Source organism: Mauremys mutica, chromosome 1, assembly GCF_020497125.1.
Source record: "Mauremys mutica isolate MM-2020 ecotype Southern chromosome 1, ASM2049712v1, whole genome shotgun sequence".
NCBI classification, from domain to species: Eukaryota; Metazoa; Chordata; order Testudines; family Geoemydidae; genus Mauremys; species Mauremys mutica.
Genome location: NC_059072.1, coordinates 96,852,992 through 96,873,632, shown reverse-complemented (window position 1 = coordinate 96,873,632; position 20,641 = coordinate 96,852,992). Strand labels below are relative to the sequence as shown.

Here is a 20,641-nt window from a genome sequence, read left to right as displayed (position 1 = left end):
TAGGGTGTATGAAAGGAGTGTGAAATGCCCAGTCCTTGTTCTAAATGGCCAAGGACATTACCAGTAAAGTGGGGTCCGCGATCTGAATCAAGTATGAGAGGGATGCCAAAACGGGGTACAATGTCTCTAAGGAGGATCTTCGCCACTGTGGCAGCAGTACAATTAGCAGTAGGAAAAGCTTCGACCCATGAAGTCAGAGGGCAAACCAAAACAAGGAGGTGCTTTTTCCTAAAAGCCTTTGGCATATCTGCAAAGTCAATTTGAAGATGTTGAAATGGAGCAGCAGGTGGCGGTCTTCCACCCTTAATTTTGTTAAGAGGCGGAGCAGGTCCATTTCGCTGACATGTGCTGCATGCTTTCACTATTGACAGGCAGTAGGGTTGAATGCCTGGAGCATACCAAAAGCGAGCGATGGTGTCCACAAGGGCGTGTGTGCCGTAGTGACCCCCCTTATCATGGTGCCAGCGAACTGCCACGGGGTATGTGGAGCGAGGGAGGCAGGCTCGGCCATCCGGCATAAGCCAGGTCCCTTTGACCAGAGTGGCTCCGAGGCTCTCCCACGACTGTAGTTCAGCGGGTACTGGTACGGGGTAAAAGCATACTTGCTATCAGTAAAAATGGTAACGGTCTTACCAGCGGCCAACTGGCAAGCTCGGGCCAGGGCGTAGAGTTCGGCGGCTTGGGCTCCCCAGTTGCCTGGCAGTGAGGCGGCCTCTTGAATGTCCCATTCAGAGGTGACTGCATAACCGGTGAAACGCTTGCCATCAACATAGAAGGAGCTTCCGTCCGAGAAGAGGATGCAATCAGGGTTGTCCAGTGGCACGTCAAACAGGTTGTTCCTTATGCCGAAAGGAGCAGGCCAACATCAGTGTCAGAAATTCCCCAGAGGGTTGAAGGCAAGTCAGTGAGGTCAGGGGAGAGAGAGGGGGGGGTTTCCCAATTACCCTGAGTTAGGGCCGAATCTCCTAACACTGTCATTAATAATCCTACCCCTTCAGGAGTGCAGGTTAAAGTAGCCTCAAGCTTACAGAGTAAATCCCGGCCCATCAAAGGGATCGGACAAGCTGGGGAAAAAAGAAAACGGTGAGAAAAACATTTATCAGCATAAATAACATTTAGAGGCAAAGTGAGTCCCAGAGACTGTGGATTGCCTTCCACCCCAGTTGCAGTTTTAACCTCAGAGGATAGCCAGGGAGAGGGGGCATGATTTAAAAGAGAGAAAGTAGCTCCAGTATCAATGAGGAAACAGACAGGCAGTCCCTGGACTGAAAGGGTTAGATGAGGCTCTTTGCTGGGAGGGGAGAAAGTGAGGAAAGAGCCGGCTAAAGACATTAAGGAAATAAGACCATCACATTGTTTGCCTTCGCCCCCGGGGTACCGTCATTGAGAAGGCTGAGTTCGCTGCAGCTGTTGCTGTTGCCCGTAGTTGATCCAGGCCTGAGGAACGGGCTGGGCTGGTGGTGCAGGAGTGTATTCGTCCCTGGTGTAAGTATCTGCGGATGCGACCGGACCCTCTGGGCGTCCCCAGGGGCATTCACGTTTAAAGTGACCGGGTTGTCCGCACTGAAAACAATTTCCTGGTGGCTGGGGTTGCCTCACGTTTAAAGTGACCGGGCTGTCCGCACTGAAAACAATTTCCTGGTGGCTGGGGTTGCCAGGACCCTCTTCCCCGAGCACCCTGAAATCCCCTGCCACGGCCACGGCTTCTGCCTCGAATACCACCGCGAAAAGCTAAAGCCATTAACTTATATTCTTCCTTTTTCTCTTTCTTTTTACTACTTTCCCTTTTTTTTTTTCCCATGCAAAACTCCTCCCGAGGTGTGCCCCTCCATTTCCTCCTTATCCCTCTGCAGAGATTCCAATCTGGAGTCCTGCAGATTCCCCTCTGCGCCCTGGAGAGAGTCCCCTTGCTGAGGAATAGGGGCAGGTGCAGTGGGGACCAACTGACGAGTTAAAACACGCCGTGGTTTACACCCTTCATTGAAATAACATGGAGGGGGTTCACTCTCGGAAGAATACCTGACTGCCATAATTTTTAAAGATTTCCACAGCTCTGCTGCTGTGTCCCAACAAAACCAGTAACATAACTGTCCCGGATGGTCTTTTTCGATCTGGCTCCTTACTCCTCTTAAGGCAGCCTGTTCGAAAGAGCCATACGAAGGCCACCTCATCTCTGGGTCGGCCAATACCGCGGTATACCCAGTCCAATTCCTTACACACAGTGTGTACAACTTCCTCCTAGACATTCCTGTCTGTACTGGGAGTTTCCCTTCATTCCATAACTTATTTACAATCCCCAGCGGACTCTCAAGAGGCACGCTAGTCCCTTGACCCATGGTGTCTGACAGGAGCCCTCCAACTGGCATTTATCCTGCTGTCCAGTACACGACCCCTCAATATTGAATTGGCTGGGAGAAATCTCCCGTGGCGCCTGCCAATTCGTATATGAGTGGTCTGACCACTGGACAGAGGCACCGCACCAGAAGGAATCCCGGACGAGCCCCCAAATTGTTAGGTAAAAAGCAAGTCCTACTCACCTCTCCAGCACCCGAGTTTGTGCGGAGTTGGTATAGGGCTCAGAAAACTGTCAGAGACCAGACAATAATTCGTTGATCAACGGGCTCACACCATCCTTAGCTTAAGAGCAAAGCTTCGGAGTAAGTGTGGCAAGTTTATTAGGGGTGAGCATCAATGTTTATACACAGAAGTAAACAAAGTGATTAACAGATCATAATGGTCATGCATAATCAATCAAGATTCTACAGGATAAAACAGGTTAAAATGTAAATTAGAAAAGACAAAGGAGGATATGACTACTTATTGGGAGGGGGGAGGTGTCAGGAGTAGTTCGCAGGTCAGAGCCTTGATTAAAAGTTTCAGACAGAGACATCAAGTCTGGATTAAGTTTAAACTCATGAAAAGTTCAGACTCAACAACAGGACCCACAGCATAATAAATATCCTGAGCACCACCCCACTGGACCTAATGTAAGAAATACCCAGAGGAGCTCCATGTAGGGCTGCCACTTCACAGGACCTGTTGGCAACTAGAGTGTACATTCAGCATACTATACAACTCCTGAGGGTATTCTGCACCCAAAAATTTATAAGTCTTGCAGAATTTTAAACTATTGTGCACAAGTTTATTTGTCAAATAAATGTGGAGGCTCCAGCATGGCAGGGGGGAGCACAGGCCCCTGGCTGCACAGAGGTGGGAGGTCACTGTGCAGCTCTTCCCAGGACACGGACTCAGCGGTGAGGCTGCATCCAGCCCTGACACAGCACAAGGACTGTGGGTGGGGGGCAATCTGGGTGCAGGCATTTCAGTGGAGGATCCAGTTGTGGGGAGATCTGGATTCACAGGGGCTTGTTGGGGAGGGTTCGGGTGCAACAGTAATGGGACTTTGCAGGGGGTCCGGGTGAAGGTGGTTGGGGCTCAGCGGGGAGGGGTCTTGGTGTGAAGGGCATAGAGCCAGGGCTGGTGTAACCACTAGGCGAACTAGGTGGCTGCCTAGGGCTCCAAGATTTGGGGGCACCAAAAAGCGGTGTCCGGCATCACAGGAGTCAGCTGAGCAGGGCAGGGTGGGGAGCAAGGCCTCCATAACGAACCCACCCCCTCAGCGAGGGGTTGCCATGCAGGACGGTCAGTGGGAGCCTGCGGCGGAGCAAGGAGGAGACAGCTGGCTGGGCGTGGCAACCAGCACGGCTGAGGGACAGAGCCGTTGGGGGAGGCAGGACATGGTCCTGAGCTCAGGTGAGTGTCTCCCTCCAACGTGCCACGCCTGGGGCCAGGCACAGCTGCCTCCTGGGGCGAGGGAAAGTGAAACTAAACCCCGCAGCATGACAGAGGGGAAAGTGCTGGTGCAGGTGCCGCTTCCAAACACCGACCCCCCCCTCCCCCGGTGGCACTGTGCCAATGTGGGGAGCCAGCCCTGATCCCCAGGGAGATCCTCAACTGCTCCCTGGGAGAGCCCGGCTCTGCCTTCCTTGCCCCTGGGTCCCCCCCAGAGGGTGAAGTACTCAGAGCCTGGGAATGTTTAGAGATCCTGCTAGCTGGGGGCATTCTCAGCCTCCTCCTTGCTCATAGGGTCCCCCGGGCCAGAAGAGACCATTGTGATCATCTCCTCTGACCCCCTCATATTAATTCTAATGAACAATGCCACATTATGCAGTATTCATTTTTGAAAGTTTATAATAAGCGATGCTCCAGGGGGAGGGGAGGGTGAAGGGAGGCGCAAGGTGGAAGTTTCGCCTAGGGCGCAAAATATCCTTGCACCGGCCCTGCATAGAGCTCAGCAGGGGTTTGTGGGTGTGGAGCACTCGCTGTGGGGTGGGGATCCAGGTGCAGCTGGTTGGGGCTCGATGGGGTGGCTCATTGGGGTGGTCCAGGTGCACAGGGAATGGGGCTTATTGGCGGGGTTCTGAGTGCGGGGGGTGAGGCTCAGCGGAAGGGTCTGGGTATAAGGGGATCAGGATGCATGGGGGTTGGGTGGCTAGAGGAGCATCACCCTGCACAGGGAACCCTCCTCCTGCAGGTGAAGAGCGATGGGTGCAAGAAGTGTGGCGGGGGGTGAGTTTTCAGAGCTTCCTGCACCCGGGGGAGAAATCTGGCCCCAGATGCCAGATAGGGGAATAGGAAGTCCCATTCTCCCCAGCCCAGCTGTGAGTAGCAGCTGAGCCTGGTGCAGAGTAGGAGCCACCAGCTGGGTCTTCCCCAGCCCTGCCTCTTGTCCCACAGTGATTTACCAATCTGCTGGCTGCCCTGGGCACCCAAAACATACTTCTAGGGAGAGTCACATGACTGCTCTTGTGGCTTCCCTTTGCTTCCCTGTCAATCATTTTTCTGCACGGAAGCAAAGAAATCTGCGGGGGATGTAAATTCTACACATGCACAGTGGCGCAGAAGTCTCCCAGGAGTACTATGTGCAAGTGACAAGCTCCCTTTCCAACACTTACAGCAAATGCTTGCAAACAGTACACAGAGAGATTCATATCCCCTGTCAATGTCAGTCACCCCAGGTGCCATTAAGTGCATCACAGCCTGTTAGCAGCTTCCTTGTTTTCAGGGCACTGAGCAAGATGGTCACTTTGAAGCTACTTTGCACTTGGAAATGGAATCCTGGAAAGATTTACCCTGATCTGGAAGCCTGGGGTCGGGAGCTGGAGTGACTTTTGTTTGAGAGGTTTCATTCCTTGCTGCCAGCAGTGCTGACACAGGTCACAGCAGGAGCTAAGGCAGAGCAAAGGGCTAAGGAGCTGGAAGAAGAAAAGATCATTGTAAAAGTTTTATATCCTGAACATGAAGGCTGCCAGCTAGTAACCCAACGCTACAGCGGACTTGTTGGATGGGCAGAGTCTTCCCCGAGGAGGAGGATGGTCTTGTGGCTCAAGCACAGGACTGAGTCAGGAGCTGGGCATTCTGGTCCTGGCTTTGCCATGGATTGGCTGTGCGAGGGGCGAGCCACTTCACTTAATGCCTTACTGGAAGGCACTCGGGTACTACAGTGACGAGCGCAGTATCAGAACCTGAGCAGAATAGAATCATGTTGCCTCTTGGTGCTGCAGGTCCCAACCCAGCCCCCCGCTGCAGAGTGGGGATGACAGCACACCTCCCTTACGGCCATGCTGTGAGGCGTAGGTCACAGCTGTTATTGCTTTAGGGCCTCCGAGGGAAAGCACAACAGAAGTGCAAAGTAGTAGCTTCTTGTGCCTGGACTGACTGTGAGCGCATCCCAAATCTCCAGCGGCTGAGATTCAAATGATGATCCAGGAGGCGTGAGCGCAATGGGTTCAAAAAGGAAACCTCCCTCTGGCGGAGCCACCGGGACCCATGCTGAGCTGCTCTCAGCTTCAAAGCCCACTCTGCATTGCTTCGCAAGAGCGAAGTGCTGGGGGCACTGTGTGCAGGAGCAGAGCTAAAGGAGAGGCTTTGGGCTTGTGTTGAGCTGTGGCAGTTACTGAATCACTCAGCCTTGCCTTTCAGCAGGCAGCGTCTTATCCCTGAGCAGGCTGAGAGGCCATGAAAAGACTGAGGTGAGGGCACTGCGGCGCTATTTGATATTCCAGCACTCGGAAAGACACAGTATCCCTAGCTCCCTACAATTAGGTTTTAAAGCCCCAGCTTTCCTGTTTTAAGCTTCGTTCTCATAAAACTGGGGGACGCGTCTGCTGCAGACCTGGACCGCCCAGCTATGACTGGAGCAAAAGTCTGACGCACCAGAGTTGGCTGGCGTGAGGAAGAGGAGGCTTTTGAAAACCTGGCAGTTCAAAGACTTTCGCATGGGACTGAATGGCTCATGGGATTGGGAATGGATTCCATTCTCATTCACCTCCAGGTCCTTTGCCCTGAATAAGGCCCAGGTAACTAGTGACCAAAAGCAGTTCTTAGCTGGCAATATGGGCTCACCGGGAAATGAGTTGGCAGTCTCAGTCCAGTTCCCAGGGATAAGTGATATCACAAAACTCATCACACCTGGCCCCAACTGGCCCCCTTCTAGGCAGTCTCAGTACAGAGAGCAAGGGTTGAGTGGGCCTTGGGGAACTCCCTTTAGCTGCCCCACTGTGTAAGAGCTGAGCTCTGCTGGAGAGCAATGTAGGGAAGCTTGCACTTCTATTCCCCTGGCCGGGCCTGCTTTGCAGACAGAGGACTTCAGCAGCAGTTAAAGTAGGTCAGAACAGGAAGGGGGAGCTTTCACTGCACCAGCCGAGGAGGCGGAGGAGCGCTAAGCTAGGCAGAGGAGGGGGCACTCGCCTTCTTGCATTCGGCGGGGAAAGGGAAGCTGTGTTCCCTCTTGCTCCCCCTTTACTGTGCTTCAGGCTCCAGAGCTTTCAATCTGCCATCCGTCTCAAACTCTGAATTCTCATAATAAATAAGGCCAAATCCCTAGCTAGTGTAAGTCAGTGCTGCTCAATGTATTAATTGACACCAGCTGAGGATCCGCCTTAGAGCCTTTAAAATTCCCAATTCTTCTAAAGTGGGATTTTGATACTGGGGACGATTTCATCCGGTGTAAAGGCTGTAGCTTCATGGACTTCAGTGGAGTAAAAAAAAAAACTTACACAGCTAAGGATCTGGCTTGTCAGGCCTACTTTTCCCTCAGTTCTCAGGAGTAATCTTGAATTGGCCAACTAGCGGCATCTCAGCCCTCTGCGTTCAAACAAACTCGTTCCTTCCCATCCTGTCTATGCATCCTACTAGCTCAGGAGGTGAAGTCATAATGCTAAATTTGTGCCATCCTGTTTATTTCCACAGCACCAGATTGTGATGAGCTATAGGTTGTAAGTTCCTTATAAGAAGGAGAGCTCTTTGCACTTATATGACCAGCCCTCTCTGGGTCATGGCACACTTTGCAAACTTCCATTTGGCTTCACAAATATCCCTGTGTGGTGGTCTCTTCACTTATTACAATCTCCATTTTAACAGAGGCAGGAACAGAGGCACAAAGATAAAGGCCCGTGTTTTCAAAAGTGCTCTGCTGTCTTGGGTGCCTCTGTTTTTGGATGTCCAGCCTTAGATGCCTAGGTTGATTGTCAATACATGAAGCACCTATGCTGCACCTGGCAGGGCTGCCCGGGGGGGGGGGCAAGTGGGGCAATTTGCCCCAGGACCCGGGCCCTGCAGGGGCCCCCATGAGAATATAGTATTCTATAGTATTGCAACTTTTTTTATGGAAGGGGCCCCCAAAATTGCTTTACCCCAGGCCCCCTGAATCCTCTGGGTGGCCCTGGCACCTGGAGTCCATGGTAGCTTTGGGTGGCCTATCCAAACAAAACCCATTTGCTCTTGCATTTCCCCCCTTCTCTGCGGAGAGAATGATAGCCCAAATGATGCACCTGTGGCAAATGTTGCTCTCCTCACTGCTGGACGGCACGCAGAGACTGCGGTGACGAAGGTGGTTCAAGAACCTGTATAGAAAATAGAGACACCCAGAAATAGGGGACCCTTTTGAACAGTTGGCCCAGAGCCACTTGCTTAACGAAGATTGTATCAGAGGTGGGAACAGAAGGCAGATCTCCTGGCTCCCACTCCTGAGTTATAATCACAAGATCATTCTTCAGGCAGAGCTCATCTTTCCTCCTCGTTTTTCTCAGAACAACAGTCTGACATCCATGCAGAGTGAAGCAGGTTTATTGCTTTGCCCCGACAATGTCCTGATGCTCAGTCATCACTGTGCAACATCGGGTCACCTTGCCACAATGCAGCATCTCGACCTAACGACCTTGCATCTGCTCGAAAGGTTATTTTGGGGCAGCTGAATGTTCCACCAGCCAAACTCCCTGGGTAGAGGGCTGTCCTGTGAAAATCAGTGTCAACCTTAAAATCTCTGAATTTAATTTCAAAGAGATGAGGCTGGACTCTGGGTGAAGGAAACAGCTTTTCGTATAAGTGCTCGCTTTCAAGTTTGCCTCTTTAAGTCACGCTTTAAAGGAATCTTGCATAGCCCGCTATCCATTTTTAGACACTGCCTTTCCCTTTGAAAGCTGTTAACGTGGGGATTTTGAGCAGCCTTCCTTCATCTGCTGGCTGAAGATACATGTCGGTAAATATGTTGCATCCCCAGATGTTGTTTGATGGATACAGACACAAGTGTGGCTTCAGGAAAATCAAATTGATTTCATCTTTTTATATCGTTCCCCCTAAGTCCCCCTCTTGCTGCCCTAGATGCGCACAATCACAGGCGCTCACAGATTCCGATTTTACTCTTTAATGGCATGTAGTCACCTCCTAAGAGCTGGAGTTCAAATGTGGCTGAGGGAAATGCAGAGATAAAGGGCTTGCAGGCTGCTAATCTGTGCAAGGGAAGTTCAATGTAATATCACCCCATGTAAAGAAAACAGCTCTTCTGGGCAATGCAGAGAATATTTTAAAAACGCATTTGACTGGAATGGGTAAAACCACTGGCCGCCTTGTACACACACCAGCCGACTGGTATAGGTTGTCACCACCTGACCCATGTTCCCTGTCTGGGTGGACAGCAGTCTCTTGTGAGTGGGATGCCAGAGCACACTGGACACAGCTGGTCCCTGTCCCCAGTTGCTTATACATATTCCCTCAGAGTCCACCTTGCTGTGGTTATGCTGAGTTTCTCAATTAACCCCTTCAGGGACAACATGGCAGGCAAGCAAGGAACATATGCTGAGCACAGGAATTTCTTAACCATGGGCACTTTTTATCCTCAGGAAAGCACTAAAGCATTACAGATATTTATAAAATAACCAACAGCCCTGTGGGCATGTGGGCAGGCACACACATCTGCTCACATTTCAGCTGCGAGTCTGAAGTCTGGGACATGTTTCAGGCCAGGCAGAACTTCCAGCCTTCTCCCTCCTTAGCCTGATCTTCTGGCGTTTGGTGGTGAGCAGCTTCCTTTCACAGAGCCCACTTCCTTAAATATGGTCTCTGACCCTTCTGGTCAGGTGGCCAGCAAGAGAAACTGCAGCTCTCCCAGCCATGTGCTCTACGGGGGAAATTCCACCTCCTTCCCCCCAGCCTGACTGCTGTGCAGAGAGGTCATTGCTCCAGGGGCTGGCGGGTCGGTGAGAGACAATGAAAGCTGATGGGGCTAGATTGCTCTGTTTTAGCTTCACAGAGTCATTCCAGTAGGTGCCACGCCCCTACTGCCAAATGGATGCTCTAATGCACAATGGAGGTTGCAATACAACATGGGGTTTGCACTCCAACATGAAGGTTACAATATGAAGGGGAGCCCCTGCTGGAAAATGGCAGTGACTCAACAAACTGGGGTTCACAATTTGATACAGACCTAGCGCTTTCTGTCACATTCCTATTATATTTGTGTTATATACACCTCTACCCTGATATAATGCTGTCCTTGGGAGCCCAAAAATCTTACCGTGTTATAGGCGAAACTGCGTTATATCAAACTTGCTTTGCTCTGCCGGAGTGCACAGCCCCCTCCCCCCCCTTCTTCCCCTGCCCCCTTCCCCCGAGCACTGCTTTACCGCGTTATATCCGAATTTGTGTTATGTTGGGGTAGAGGTGTATATTGCAAACAGATTTTCCCGTATACTCTATAAAAGCATTACGTAATTTCTCCCTTTATTATTTGCTTTATGGTACTGCTGAGAGGCTCCAGTTGATATCTAGGCCTCACTGTGCTAGGTGCTTTACAAACACAGAATGAGAGAAATTTCCAGCCCTGAAGACCTTATCTGAATAGACAAGACAATCAAAGAACAGGAGGGGAAACAGGTACAGGGAGGTGAAGTGCCTTGCTCAAGGTCACACCACAGATTAGTGGCAGAGCAAGGGACAGAGTCAAGTCTCTTGATTCCCAGTCCTGTACCTCAGCCACTGAGCCATGCTGCCTTTACACTTTTTCCTCTTCTTATGGCCCCCACCTGAAAGCTTCCAAGTTATGGTGATCCACTCTCTGACTGAGAAGACCTGGCTAGGACTCGGTGCCTACAATGGGAAAATGTAAACCCTAAGATTTTCCTTTTGGCTAACATGCCTCTTCATATACCTGGGTTTGTCTCCGCAATTTTTTTTAAGCAATCTTCAGATTTTTTTTTTTAAACCAGAGAAAGTATAAACCTCTTTCTGTAAGTAAATCCAGATGCCGAAGCTCAAGAACTATCTTCTTCACAGCCTACCTAGGCTCTTTACTTCTCTTTTGGTTCAATGGCACCTTGACCCTTCTGGCACCTCCCAAAGCGCTGTGATGCTGGAGGCCAGCCTGGGCACTCCTGCAATAGCCTGAGGGAGAGAGAGACTGGTTTAGAATGAGCCGCCTGTTGCCTTCTCCCATTAGAGCCCCTTCCACAATCTGCTTCAATTCCACCAGCCTGGGGTGTGAAAATTCCTGTGTCTGAGCCTACCTTCCCCAACCATGTGATGGAGCATAGACTGTGGCACCACCTCCTGGGCCTATTATTTATTTGTATTGTCCTAGCACCTAGGAATCCATTGTGCTGGATGCTCTATAAACAAAGAACCACAGTATGGGCCCTCTCCCAAAGAACCTCCCCCACATCAAAACACCGCCCCAAATCCCAGTGGGTTTGAGCGCTCCATAGTTCCTAATGCAGAAATGCACTAAAGAAAAGATATATCTTGAACACTACCAGAACATAAGAACAGCCATACTGGGTCAGACCAATGGTCCATTTAACCCAGTATCCTGTCTTCTGACAGTGGCCAATGCCAGGTGCTTCAGAGGGAATGAACAGAACAAGTGACCGATCCCCTGTCATGCAGTCCCAACATCTGGCAATCAGAGACTTAGCCATTGATGGACCTATCCTCCAGGAACTTATCTAATTCTTCCTTGAACCAAGTTATACAGACAGAGGTTGTGCAGCTTTGTGCCCCTTCTTCAGCCTGAATCCACACCAGCTGAACCAAGAAAGCAGTTTTTTTTGTCTTGGGGCAATGCAGCTTGCTAATCTCAGCCGCATTGCCAAATACGTGGGATAAGAGAAAAACAAAACAATTATCAAGAACAACAAAGAAAAGACAAAAAAAGAGGGGGTGGAGGGTTGCATGAAGCTCCCAGAGGACTATGTGATTCTGTAAGTCTCAACAACGCTAATCAAGCGCCGCAGATTTTAATCTTCGCTGTAATTAACTTTATCCAAACGAGCAGCAGGCTGACTGGCTTTGTTTGGGAGTCTTCTGGCAATTTAATGTGTCTTTAAAATGACTTGGCACTCCTGAAGGAAGAAGGGAAGGAGAAGAAGATTGATGCAGTGCCAAGCATTTACTCCCACTAATGAAAAGGAATTGCTCAAGCTGCTTGATCATATATTGTAGTCCTATTCACTGAGTTATGCTCAGATGTGAGTATTGTTGTAACCATCGCATTTCCAACCCCATCAGCAGGATAATCTATTTCCTGAAACATGTGTCACATGTAGCACAAAATGAAGAGCACAGGTACTTAAAAATACATCTGTGATGTGTACAAATGTAATGCAGCATGAAATCAGCTTCATTCAGAGTGAAGCAATGAAATGACAGTCCTTGCATTTTTGGGTAGCTCTTGGCTCTGGGATTTGCATCTTCCGTTGGCCTGACAGAGCCCAGCTTGTCGACATTCAGCAATGGGGTGCATGGCCTCTGGGTTTACTCAAGCTTTGAATGCCATAAGAGATTGAGCTGCTTTCCTCAGTAACAGTATGCTTTCATTGCCTCGCTAAGGGAGGGGAAGTTTAGGGGTAGGGTTGAGATTCTTTTGAGAGAGAGGGTTTGTTGTGCCTGGGGCACCGTGAGATCCTTTTTGTTCATACTGTGTCAATTTAGCTATAAAACTACATGCCTTTTTTTCAGTACATGCCCCTAGAGTGTTTTCAATAGGCATATTTTATCAGTGCACAAGCAAACACAATCAAGACATGGGGACAGCCATATCCCTTGCACTGTGACTCTGTGAGATCTCTCAAGGTCAGCAGGGTAGGGTTAGGAAAGTACGTAGATGGGGAACTTCCCATGAGGACAGCAGTGCTGCAGGAAGTGGCATTGGTGATGTAATGGGGGAACTGGAGAAAGTGGATCAGGTTTCAGGAGGGACATAGACTGGTCAGGGACCAGAGACTCAGGAGTAATGGCATGGGGCTGGCTGCGAAACAAACAGCATAACCTCACCATGAAACACTGGCCATTCAACATTAAAGCTCTGTTTCTTGCCACTCTTCCTGCTAGCCACGTCACATAATTCTTTGGCGTAAGTGATCAGCTACTGTCTGGGGTACTCTTCTCCCTTGGACAGCACACTATGCCACGGTGTACTGAAATGTCCCTGTATTGTTGGGCATGCTGCCTTTTGGATGAGATTTAAATATGAGGTACTTTTGTTCAAGGTCTTGCGGCACTTCCCGCTAGTGTTAGAGGTATTATCCCTGGCATTCTGGCCAAATTTCAGATGCCCGCTTGTTCTTCCCTTGACACTCTGTTGAATGTAGTATTAACTATTCCATGATACTACTGTGTAGTTAAACCCTTGCTGTGTGTCACCCCACAAATGACTGTATTTACTCCTAGGGAAATTCTGCACCAAAAAATTAAAACTTCTGTGCACTATATTTGAATATTCTGCGTATTTTTTGTCAAAATAACACAATATTATCACACCAGTTTCAATTATTTTGGTCATTTATTTCAAAATACCTGTCAACAAGTATGTCTGTAACAATACAGACAACAAAAAAGATTCAGGAAATGTTTTTTGACAAATAGATTCCTTATTAGGCATTTTAATACAGAACTCTCAGTAATAATTCATTTAAACTACACTACAGAACCGTATTTCCCGTGCCTCTCAGAAGCAGTGTAAAGGCTTGGGGCTGTCAGGGGTAATGGAGGAGCCAAGGAAGAGGGGAAATAAGTGCTGGGAAGGAGCCTGGGTGTGATCTTGGAGGGCTGCTGGGTATGGGTCAGAAAAGTAAGGAACCGGGTTGGGGTTTTTTTGGGGGGGGAGGTTGCTAGGGAGCTTCCCCTATGCACACCCTGGCTGACCCCTAGCCTCTCACAGTCAGGCATATCTGCCACTATCCCCATGTGTCTCTGTGCCCCTACTCAGGCACCTCCCTGTCCCTATGTGACCCTGCACCCCACTCCCAATCAGCCCTTTTCCCAGTCTGTCCTCCCCCACTAGCCCTTATGAGCCCCTGTCTGACTCCCTCAGCAGCCCCACGCTGTCTGTCTCCCCATAGCCTCTGTCTCCTGGCCTGCCCCCACAGGCGTTGTGAAGAAGCCATTACAGGCGCTGGCCAGAAGTGGCTATTCTGGTCTAGCGCCACATCGCCCTCTGGTGAGTAAAAGGTGGAACTGCAGCACCTTTCCGGCAGAAAAGTCCACATGGACTCCTCCTGAGGGTCGAAATGACAGTCTGGACCTATACATTGAATGCTTCTGCCGACGTGCACAGACAGAAATTGTGGAAAAACAACATTGCTTGCCTCACAACCTAAGTCGTGCAGAACGCAATGCCATCCACAGCCTCAGAAACCATCTTGACATTATAATCAAAGAGGCTGATAAAGGAGGTGCTCCTGTTGTCATCATGAACAGGTCTGACTACCAAAAGGAGGCCGCCAGACAACTCTCCAATACCAAATTTTACAGGCTAATTCCCTCAGATCCCACTGAGGAATACACTAAGAAACTGCACCATCTACTCAGGACACTCCCTACACTAACACTGGAACAAATCAGCATACCCTTAGAGCCCCGACCAGGGTTATTCTATCTACTACCCAAGATCCACAAACCCGGAAATCCTGGACGCCCCATCATCTCGGGCATTGGAACTCTCACTGAAGGACTGTCTGGATATGTAGACTCTCTACTCAGACCCTATGTTACCAGCACTCCCAGCTATCTCCATGACACCACTGATTTTCCTGAGGAAACTACAATGCATTGGTGACCTTCCAGAAAACACCATCCTAGCCACCATGGATGTAGAGGCTCTCTACACAAACATCCCACACACTGATGGAATACAAGCTGTCAGGAACAGTATCCCTGATGATGCCACAGCACCACTGGTTGCTGAGCTCTGTGCCTTTATCCTCACACACAACTATTTCAAATTTAATGACAATATATATCTCCAGATCAGTGGCACCGCTATGGGCACTCGCATGGCCCCACAATATGCCAATATTTTTATGGCCGACCTGGAACAATGCTTCCTCAGCTCCCGTCCACTCACGCCCCTTCTCTACCTACGCTACATTGATGACATCTTCATCATCTGGACCCATGGGAAGGAGACTCTGGAAAAATTCCACCACGATTTCAACAGCTTCCACCCCTCCATCAACCTCAGCCTGGACCAATCTACAGGGGAGGTCCACTTCCTAGACACCACGGTGCAAATAAGTGATGGTCACATTAACACCACCCTATACCGAAAACCTACCGCCCGCTATGCCTACCTTCATGCCTCCAGCTTCCATCCCGGACACACCACAAGATCCATTGTCTACAGCCAAGCACTGAGGTACAACCGTATCTGCTCTAACCCCGCAGACAGAGACCAGCACCTAGAAAATCTCCACCAAGCATTCTCAAGACTACAGTACCCACACGAGGAAATAAGGAAACAGATCAGCAGAGCCAGACGTGTACCCAGAAACCTCCTACTGCAAGACAAACCCAAGAAAGAAACCAACAGGACCCCACTGGCCATCACATACAGTCCCCAGCTAAAACCCCTCCAACGCATCATCAGGGATCTACAACCCATCCTGGACAATGATCCCACACTTTCACAGGCCTTGGGTGGCAGGCCAGTCCTCGCCCACAGACAACCTGCCAACCTGAAGCATATTCTCACCAGCAACTGCACACCGCACCATAGTAACTCTAGCTCAGGAACCAATCCATGCAACAAACCTCGATGCCAACTCTGCCCACATATCTACACCAGCAACACCATCACAGGACCTAACCAGATCAGCCACACCATCACCGGTTCATTCACCTGCACGTCCACCAATGTAATATATGCCAGCAATGCCCCTCTGCTATGTACATCGGCCAAACTGGACAGTCTCTAAGGAAAAGGATAAATGGACACAAATCAGACATTAGGAATGGCAATATACAAAAACCTGTAGGAGAACACTTCAACCTCCCTGGCCACACAATAGCAGATCTTAAGGTGGCCATCCTGCAGCAAAAAAGCTTTAGGACCAGACTTCAAAGAGAAACTGCTGAGCTCCAGTTCATCTGCAAATTTGACACCATCAGCTCAGGATTAAACAAAGACTGTGAATGGCTTGCCAATTACAGAACCAGTTTCTCCTCCCTTGGTTTTCACACCTCAACTGCTAGAACAGGGCCTCATCCTCCCTGATTGATCTAACCTCGTTATCTCTAGCTTGCTTCTTGCTTGCTTATAGATACCTGCCCCTGGAAATTTCCACTACTTGCATCCGAAGAAGTGGGTATTCACCCACGAAAGCTCATGCTGCAAAACGTCTGTTAGTCTATAAGGTGCCACAGGATTCTTTGCTGCTTTCCGGCAGAAGCTATTCTCTTACCCCCCCAAAAAAATTTAAAATATGCACAGCATGTGAATTATGCATGCATGCGGTGGCGCAGAATTCCCCCAGAGTATGCATTTCAATGGATGCAGCTGTCTGTAGTCTTCTAGGACACCAATCTTGGTTCTGCTCTCGTGCTGGTATAAATCAGGAATTACACAACTGGAGATACACTAGTGTAAACCTACTGTAAGTCAGTTCAGAATCAGGCCAAATATTTTTTCAGGGTTTTATTGGATTTGTTTTGTTAAAGTGGGTTAAAGAATTGAGTGAAATAATGCAAACAGCATTTTGAATTTTTCAAATGAAATGTCAGATTGTGCTTTGTATATTAAATTCTGGCAGGTTTCATTGGTAGGAAAATGGAGTTGGTTGTGCAATTAATTAGATTTATTCTTTTATGAACTGTTGTTTCATCAGTTGCACCTTCAATGCATATGTAACAGACAGGAGCAGGGCGGAAGCACACTAAAAGTAGGGGGAGCCACAGGCACTCAAACCATGGCCCTGAGGGCACCTGCACCACCTCTTTGTCCGCCCCCCACCCTTACGGCTGGTAAAAAGTGGAAGGGCAGAGCCCTCACACTTTTAAAGTGGGAGGTGATGGCCCCTTCACACACACACACACGTACGAACGTACGTTCCAGCACCCCTGGTAACAGGGTTAAACACTGTGAACCTGAAATAATAGGTTCCATTTACATGGAAATCTCTGAGCCAAACTCAGGTGCAAAGAAGGCAGTTTCAGAGTTCTAGCAGACCCTGGGAGTACTTTTTTGCTGCTGTTGCCCCTTGAGCTTGAGCAAGCTCAACCACAAGTTGGGGCCTTGCAAGATAATTTCTGAGTGGAGGAGAAATGGATGATACAAGTCAGGTATATTTTTTGCAATCCTGTTTGTTTTCAAAGCATGTACATGATGTTCTGTTTCCCTGAACACTCCAGTTTCCTTGCTCACAATTTCCAAACCAGCCCCTTCAGCTAGTCCTGTGCCCCAAGGAGCTCTGTCACTCTGCTCCTTCTCAGGGGCATGCTCTCAACTGCTTCTCTTCTTCCTGTCTGCTTACTTTCTCCAGGCTCTCTGCCTTTCTATCACACAGCTTGCCAAACCATCCCCTATCTCCTGCATTTGCAACCAATGCCAAAGTAACCCCTCAGACAACATGATTTAGCCCTGCTAACGCCTCACCAGGCAATCAGCTGCATTGGACAGTAGCTTGTATTGTTTCCAGCTATCTCATGCCACCAAAAAAAGGCTTAATTGCTCTTTCCATTCAGTAGGCAGGGATGCTTAGTGCACCCATCTGCTTTAATCATGTCGATGGTTGATCGCAGCCATTAACACCTTCCACCATAACCCTGCTAAAATGCTCACTGATTTCCAAAGTTACTGTCCACTCAGCCCCACTTAGGCTGTGCTTCTTTAGCTGCAGTTCAGCAGGTTCCTATATACCAGTGGTTCTCAAACTTTTTTTTTTTTTTCGCGGACCACTTGAAAATTGCTGAGGGTCTCGGCGGACCACTTAATGATCTTTCCAAATGTTGTTTGTACTGTTAGCTAACTATTGTAAAGCGCTTTGGATAAAAGCGCTTTATAAAACAAAACTTAATAATAATTAACTTTTTTTTGTTCTACAAATAAAAGCACACAACTCATTTTAATATCAGTAGTCTTACCTTTCTAATGTGATGGATGTTCCCTCTCTCCTCTGCCGCAGCAGCCCCTGAGCTGGGGCTGGGAAGGAGGGGGCGTCTCTCCCCTGCCAGAACTGAAGCTGGGAAGGAGGGCCATCTCCCCCCGGCAGCTGCAGCCCTGGAGCTGGGGAAAGTTGCCTCTTTCTCTAGCCGCCGCAGCCCTGCAGGTCCAAAATTTTCCCCACACCCTTTTCTGACCTCACTGCCCCCTCCCACTTACTCCCTATTTCTCCCCCCCTCCCCCAGGTCACCACCTCACCGTACATGTGCATCTTCTCCAGGGTCTAGGCACCTAATTAGTGGAGCCACACCTGCGCAGCTCCACTAATTAGGTGGGTGGCCCTTTATTCTCTTGGGTGTGGCCGCCCAGGCATGCACCTTAGAAGGAACTATCCACGGACCACCTGAACGGAGCTCACAGACCACTGGTGGTCCATGGACCACAGTTTGAGAACCACTGCTCTATAGCACTGGTGCCCCCTCCCCCCACAGTCTACATTATCCATTTACCCTCTGCTATGCAACATGTACTTCACAATGGCTTTGCAATTATTTCACTGCTGTCGTGCCTTGAAAGCTGTCCCTTTGGAGAAAATCCCCTTCCTTCAGTGGACAAGCAGTGGTCGTGTAAGGGCTAAACAGCTCATTGAAGAGTGATCAAGTTTACAGGTGTTGTGTTTTCTTTTATTTTACTAAGGGAAACACATAGGCGAGAGATTAAAGTGGACACTTTGGTCTGCGCAGTTTGCTGAGACGGCTGTTGTTTGCTTTGATGGGATTGTAGTCTGCAGTAATTTTCCTCTTTGTGATTAGCCTGGTATGGAATACACAATGCCCACTCTTCAAGAAAGAGACCTGGGGAGAGTATAGGCACATATTTATGCAGTAAGTCCTAGTGTGGCTGATTATTTATCATCTTCTCAATGGGTTAGTGCACGTTAACGGCGGGCTTTAGATAATCCCTGGCAAAGCTACTATTGTCCTCTGTGTTAGGCATTATGGTCCTGCTTAAAAAATGCCTTTCTTCACTAAACAGAACACACACACCCCAGACCCACAATAATTATACAGCTGTTTTTAACCCACTTTGACGGTCTACAATTTCACTAAAAGAAAACTACCGGGGATTAACTGAGATAATATGTGGCTGCCTAGTGTGCTTCTATCCCTCTGTCAGGATTTTATGTTTACTGTCCCCATGTTTCATCACCATGCAGTGCCCATACGTGCGAACGAGCTGAGAATTGTACCAATCAGATAAAAGAAAGAGGCTGTGACACTTCTTTTTGTTTCTGGGTTTGCATGGGTGAGTTTTGGGATGGAATCTGTACCGGCACATATGTTATCACACCATCCCCTTGGGGTGAGGGCAGAAACCCCCTGCCACGAAAACTGCATTCATGTATGTTGCCACATCACCACCTAGTGGTGTCATGGTATTTGCATAGTAAGTGTTGCCACATTACATCCTGCTGGGGAGAGCACAGATACTGTACCAGACTCTACACATGCTATGTGTTGCTACACGGTCACCTAGTGGTGACAGCAGAAACACAACATGAAATCTTTACCAATATGCATATTGCCATACTGCCACATAGTGGTGTAACTGGGAACACCACAGCAGCCTCATTACTAATCTGCATGGCATTGAATGGGTGAGAACAGATATCCAGTTAAACGCCCCCCATCTAGCCAGCTTTGGAGTATTCATACTCCATGGATCAAAGACCACAGAAACAGTGTTGATAGACTTAGCCATGGTGTGGACCTGGAAGATATGGACACTGATTTGCAGATAAACTAAGGCCCCTCCATATCACTTTGTCAGTGCAAAGAGACTTGAAGTGAGTTAGACCTTCTGTAACTGGTCTCCCTAGTTGGAGCTGATGTAAGGGCTCTATGCTGGTCCCGTTCCTATCTCTTGGCACAGCTTGCATGTCACAGGCATGGCCAGAGTCAACAAGGCTATGGCTATTCTCTGCTTCCCAGGGTCATTGTGGGCCAGGGGAAGCAGAGAATAAGTTAGAGCAGCTCTGAGGTTGCTCTAACTTGCAACAGCAAAGGAAGTGGATAGACCCCTGCATGTGCCAAGAATATGGGAAGCATTAATGTAGCTTTGACAGTTCTCGGGGTAGCCAGAACTGTGAGTCACCTAGTTACCCCCAGCATCCAGTTTGAGAGAGTCTTGTGCCTGAATGAGTGTCAGCTTCCTGATACTACCAGCTTTTCAGCCTCTCAAGCACTCTCCTCTAAGCCATGCCAGCCCTAACTTCTCCTTGCAGCTTAACAATCAATGCATCCATATCCCTTTGAAACATTCCCCAGTGATATCCAGCCCCTGACACCGGCTACTCACAGAAATCCCAGATCTTTTCTGCTCCCAAAGCAGCAGCGTGCCCCATTTTACCAGTTATACCTTAAACCACCGCTCCTGAAAGCCACACAGCACTTGTGAGAGCTTATAATAAAATAAAAGTAGGCTCATTTAAGAAACCATAAAGATTTAATTAGAAACAAGAGAGTGATAGAAACAAATGATTACAATACAAAACAAAATCATGAAACATGAACCTGGGTTTACACTTATTAATAGATACCTTTCTTATTTACTAAAGTAGGTTTTTCCCCTGAAGTTCTGTCTGTTGCAGAGGTGGCTGGTTTCCCAAGAATCAGGATCCAAACGTTCATGTAAACATACCCCAGCCCCCAGCTCCAGAAGTGATTTCCTCAGTGAATTGATTCAGAGTGCTTCTCCCTCCTCTGTGTTACTCAGAAAACAGCCTTTTGCTTCTATTCACAGATAGGGCATACCCCGGTCTTATTGTAATGTTTCTTTTTTTTTAACCTTAAAGTGGTTTTGATTGTTTGCCATGTTTGATTGTTCTGATGGTTTCCCATTGAAAACCTTAGTATTGTGTAAGGCTAAACA

The 20,641-nt window shown here is 48.8% G+C and overlaps 1 long non-coding RNA gene across 1 annotated transcript in view; it reads left to right on the top strand.

The window, feature by feature from the left end:
* LOC123356149 overlaps positions 1-3,177 on the top strand; it is a 31,217-nt gene extending 28,040 nt beyond the window's left edge. The window contains exon 3 of the long non-coding RNA XR_006575292.1: positions 2,940-3,177. This is a non-coding gene — a long non-coding RNA (uncharacterized LOC123356149). The remainder of the gene's footprint in view (positions 1-2,939) is intronic.
* The last annotated feature ends 17,464 nt before the right edge of the window (positions 3,178-20,641 follow it).